The following is a 6,115-nucleotide window of genomic DNA, read 5'->3' as shown; positions in this document are numbered from 1 at the left end:
CGTCAGCTCAAAATAAGTGTTGTTTAATCATGAACTTTTATATCTTGAAAATTGTGCAAGAGACATGGCATTTGTTGTCATCAACATTCTCTATGTAAACAAACAATCTATACATACTAAATATGACATTATTTCATGAATATTATGTGTAAGTAACAAAGCTTGACAATCCCTAATTAAGAATCATACTGGTTAATTTATGGTTTTACAACATGGATAAAACATTACAAGTTCTGAGAAACCTAATTGTCAGGGTATATTATCAGGTTAGCATGAATAGTTACCATTCTTAGTAGAATGAGATAAATAATACAATATTAAAGATTATAATTATTGATTTATCAGATATAAAAGTAATCACAGGTTATATAAAACATACAATATATCTAATCCAACTACTGTGATTAATACAACTTATTGGCAGCAATTTTGAGACCATTGTCAATTAAAACCATGAGAGTGGGATCCATGCTGTCTCTGCTGAGCTAAGAGAGAATGTATTTAGAATGTGCAGATGCGGAGAGGAGGTGTTCCTGGGGAGAAACAAAATGTCACTGTTTTAGGTCTATGTTGATTTCGGGCGTTGGGACTGTCTTTACGAGTCTCCGTTTCCTGATATGGCCATGGATTTATGCATTAAGGACACAAGTTGTTACTTGGCCATTTGGTCTTACAGAGGGTTTAAGTTTATGGAATTAAGAAGGTTCTTCTTTAGTGGTCAGCTTTGTCATTACAAATCCTAATTTGAGATTAAGTAGGTATGGGAGAGAGGGTCTCCTTCAGCAATTTTGGCACCATGGATTCGTTTTTATGACTCTCTAATTGGGGGATCTCTCTGATCTGTGTAATGTGGTGTTGTGTTAATTTGATGGGCTTTGTTCATGGATAATCCTACACTACTAACTTAACTACATTATTCAGTAGCTTGACATTAGCTCAGCTGCTTTTAAAACAAGAGTAGCTTTTCCAGTAGTGAACTAATTTTTCCTGCAAGCAGCAGTGTAGCGTGACCAAATGCTACATCGTGTTTTGGTCAGATTATAACTAATAGCTTTCTGTATTGCAAAGAATCCAAACTTCTGGCTGCTGCTCAGAATCAGGCAGCGTATTTCCTCTTCTTTCTTTGTAACGGCACATCACACACTAAAATATTTTCTTATATAGGGTATTACTGCCATCTACTGGAGGTTTATTCTGGCTCACTTGGAAAAGAAGCGATTGTCTGATAGTTATGTAAAGAGACCAACCACAGTTTGTTTACTTTTACAAGATGTACAGGGGCAGGTAAATCTGAAAATGATAAAATAACACCATTCTATTCTATGAATCAAGGAATGTTCTTAACACAACAGCATAATTTCCTTTACTATTTTAATAAAATAATTAATAAAGTTATTATTGCCTTTTGAGGGATTTTGTTTCTGTTCTGAATATGTTTATTTCACTTCTCATCATCTGCGCATTTTTGGGAGCTTCAAGTGAATAATAATAATAATAATACATTTATTTTATATATTGCCTTTCTACATGCTCAAAGTTGCTTTACAAGTAGCAAGCAAATATAAAAAAAATGCAGAAGAGCAGATCAATTAAGAGTCAGAATGGCATTTACATTTACATTTATTCATTTGGCAGATGCTTTATTCATTCAAAATGATATACAAAAGAGGAAAACATAAGCAAATCATCTTAAGGAGACAGTGATATAAAAGTGCCATATTACAAAGTTTTTTTTTTGTGACTAGTAAAGTGCTCTTAGAAAAGATGCGTTTAACAAGGTGACGTTCCTTAGCCAACCGCAGGCTTCTAGTGAGCTTGTAGCTCTGCAGAAATTATTTTAGGTATGTTGGAGCAGACCCAGTGACTGTTCTGTATGCCAGCATCAGAGCCTTGAATTTGATACGTGCATCAACCGGTAGCCAGAGGAGAGGTTCATTAAAGACCAGACGTGCTGCTGCATGCTGGATCATTTGCAGAGGTCTAATTGCACATGCAGCGAGGCCTGCAATGAGACCATTACAGTAGTCCAGTCTAGTTATGACAAGTGACTGAACAAGCAGTTGTGAGGCATGTTCAGATAGAAAGGGTCTTATCTTCCTGATGTTGTAGAGTGTAAATCTACATGATCTTGTGATCTTTGAAATGTGGTCCGTGAAATTTTGTTTGTTGTCAATGGTTACCCCTAGATTTCTGACCGTTTTTCAAGGCGTTACTTTAGTCGAACCCAGCTACAGCTATTGAGTTGCAGGTGGAGTTCCTTCATCCAGGCCTAGATGTCTGCCAGGCAGGCAGAGATTCGAGCAGTTTGTTCTGTGGGGTCATTGGGCAGGAAATACAAGTAGAGTTGTGTGTCATCTGTGTAGCAGTGGTATGAGAAACCATGTGCCTGAATGATGGGTCCCAGTGATGTTGTGAATATAGAGAAGAGAAGAGGCCCAAGCACTGATCCCTGAGGCACCCCAGTAAGTAGCTGATGTGGTTTGGATACCTCACCTCTCCAGGTTACCTTGAAGGACCTACCTGAGAGATAGGAGTTAAACCAGTCAAGCACAGTTCCTATAATACCCAGCGAGGAGAGGGTAGAGAGCAGAATCTGATGGTTGACTGTGTCAAAGGCTGCAGAGAGGTCCAGCAGAATCAGGATGGATGATCTGGTTTAGCTTTTGCCTGTCTCAGTGACAGACAGCATGGCAGTCTCAGTGGAGTGTCCACTTTTTAAGACTGACTGATTGTCATTCAGCAGTTTGTTCTGTGAGAGATAGGCAGAGATTTGATTGAACAAAAAACTGTTTTTGTGTAAGTAGAGATGTGTTGATTATATGTGTGAGTGCAGGTAGGATGGACGGAGAAATGGCCTGGAGAAGGTGAGAAGGAATTGGGTCAAAGGAACAGGTGGTGGGGTGGTTGGAGAGGAGGAGTTTAGATATCTCAGTGTCAGTAAGAGGAGAGAATGTAGGGACAGAAGAGTTACATACTGGCGACAGCTGTTTGATGGACTGTGGTGCTGTGAATGTATTGCTGATGGTTGTAACCTTATTAGCAAAAATTTGCTGTCAGTGATGTGTCAGGTGTTGGTGGGGGAGGACGCAGTGTGTTGAATGTTCTAAACAAGCTGTGAGTGGCTGTAGTGTTGTCGCAAGCAGAGACTGATATTTACCTAGATCTGCTGGATCTCTAGATTTCCGCCATCTCCTCTCAGCTGCCCTGAGATCAGTCCGATGTACCCGAAGGATGTCAGACAGCCAAGGTCTGGGTGGTGTGGTACGTGCTGGCCTAGAGGAGAGAGGACAAATGATGTCTAGACAGGTTGTTAAAGTAGAGTTTAGTGTGTCTGTGGCAGTGTTTACATCAAGCATGTAAAATATATTTTGTGTGGGAAGAGAGGTAGAGACAGCAGTGGAAAGACGAGAGGGTGAAAGAGAACGGAGGTTACAGCAAAAGGAAACCAAAGGGGGAGTGTGTTTTAATGTAGATGGGAGAGTCATGTTGAATTGAACAAAGTAGTGATCAGAGACATGTAATGGAGTAACAAGAATATTTGAGTTGATACATTTATGTGTAAAAATGAGGTCCAGCTGGTTGCCTGATCTGTGAGTTGCTGTGGTGTGTAGTCTATCCAAGTCAAATGAGGCCTGAAGAGTATTTAGTTCCGTGGCCTGGGGCTTGTCTTGGTGTATGTTGAAATCACCAAGAACCACAAGTAGCTTACCATCCTCCGGTAAAGAGGATTGTAGGACATCCAACTCCTCAGGAATGTTTGTCAGCTGACCTGGAGTGCAATAGATGAAAACAACATGTATTATTGTGGGTTGTATTGTAGTGATAGCATAGAGTTCAAAAGTAGAATTGTTACGAAGAGATGAGTGTTGTGAAAAGGTCCAGCCAAGGCTGGAATTAAGTCAGCTTCTGGCAGTTCCAGAGTCCCACTGTAAATGAGAGCGGAGCAGCTGCTGAAGTGCAAAGTGGCCGTACGTTCTGTGGGTTGCATTTGGTCTTTCATCTATACCAGGTAGAATGTCTATAACACATAACAGGGATGTGCTTGAAGGCATCTGTTAATCGTGAAGGAGTCATGTGAGTATGTAGACAGAAAACATAAGCAAAGAGATGGAATTAAAAGATACTTAACAAAGTAAAACAAAAATAAACACACTTACACTCAACTGCAGACTCCTGTTGATAGACCACTTTACCTGACATAGGGCAAAGAAATATGTTTTGAGGTGGTCATCCAGATATTGATGTAATTCAGAGGTGGCCATTGTTGGCCTGTGATGACCTTTGATTTAGCCCACATTGCCATGGATGTCAAAAGGAAAGAAATAGAAAGAAACTAATCTTTTTTTTTTTTTTTTTTTGCATTACAAACTTAATTGAAAAGTAGAGTTTAAGTGATTTGATTGTAAAAATGTATATTTGTACTTCAATGACCTTTAAATACCTGCTACCTCCTGTCACTTCATTGGCCATCCCAGGTGCCACCCAAAAATCTTCACAATGACTGGCCAGCTCCAAAGTCAGTGGTGTGCCTTCAGTAACACTAGACAGAACCTAGTTGTTTTAAAACGGAGCGGGAACTGAAGCAGTGTCAAGAAATGACAGGTAATTAGTCATCTGAAATTAAATATAGCTTGAACATGCACAATACATTGTGCAGCATTTCATATCCACGTGAACGTAGAATTTTAAATAACCACAAGACACAATCAAATAAAATAAAATCACTTTATTGTCACATGACCATATACACAAGTGCAACAGTAGGTGAAAGTCTTGAGGGCAGTTCCGAGCAACATAGCAGGCATGACAGTGATGAGACATATACCAATTACAATAAACAACATATTTACACGACACAATTTACATATCAAATGTACACATAATTACACAACACAATAATAATATTAAATGTACAGTAAACAATGCACACAATATAGAATACACATAAAATAAAAATAATATATACAGTAGTTGTATTGTGGAGAATATAATTATGACAGTCCAGTGTGCGATAATAAGATTAATAAAAATCAGTGCTGATGTATATTGATCATGAGAGATCAAGTGTTCAAAAGTCTGATTGCTTTGGGGAAGAAGCTGTCATGTAGTCGGCTGGTACGGGTCCTGATGCTGCGATACCGCCTGCCTGATGGTAGCAGTGAGAGCAGCCCATCAGTCTCTGATGATCCTCCTAGCTTTTTCACACCGCCTGTTATATATGTCCTGGAGGGAGGAAAGCTCACCTCCGATGATGTGCCCGGCAGTTCGCACCACCCATTGCAGGGCTTTGTGGTCGAGGGCAGTGCTATTGCCGTACCAGGTGGTGATGCAGCCAGTCAGGATGCTCTCTACAGTGCTGGTGTAGAACCATGTGAGGATGTGGTGGTTCATTCCAAACTTCCTCAGCCATCTCAGGAAGAAGAGGCGCTGGTGAGCCTTCATCACAACGGCCTCAGTGTGGACGGACCATGTGAGTTCCTCAGTGATGTGGACACAGATTAACTTGAAGCTGCTGACTCTCTCCACCGGTGCTCCATTAATGGTGATGGGGCTGTGTAATCTGTCTTTCCTCCTGAAGTCCATTACAAGCTCTTTGGTCTTACTGACGTTAAGGGAGAGGTTGTGCTCCTGACACCAGCATGTCAGAGTGTGCACCTCCTCTCTGTAGGCTGTTGTATCATCAGCAAACTTAATGATGGCATTGGAGCTATGTGTTGCAACAGAGTCATGTGTGTATAGGGAATACAGGAGTGGGCTGAGAACACAGCCCTGTGGGGCTCCAGTGTTGAAGGTCAGTGATGAGGAGATGTTGCTGCCCATTCTAACCATCTGACGTCTGCCTGACAGGAAGTCCATGATCCAGCTGCACAGCGAGCTGTTTAAGCCCAGAGCCCGGAGTTTCACATCAAGCTCTATGTTGTTGAATGCTGAGCTGTAGTCTACAAACAGCATTCTCACATATGTGTTCCTTTTTTCCAGGTGGGAGAGAGCAGTGTGTATTTTAGATGCAATGGCATCATCAGTGGATTGGTTGTTGTGGTAGGCAAACTGCAATGGGTCCAGTGAGGTGGGCAGCACAGAGCAGATGTAATCTTTGATTAGCCTCTCAAAGCAT

This window comes from Xyrauchen texanus, chromosome 23 (assembly GCF_025860055.1).
Source record: "Xyrauchen texanus isolate HMW12.3.18 chromosome 23, RBS_HiC_50CHRs, whole genome shotgun sequence".
NCBI lineage: Eukaryota > Metazoa > Chordata > Actinopteri > Cypriniformes > Catostomidae > Xyrauchen > Xyrauchen texanus.
This window is presented reverse-complemented; position numbering follows the sequence as displayed.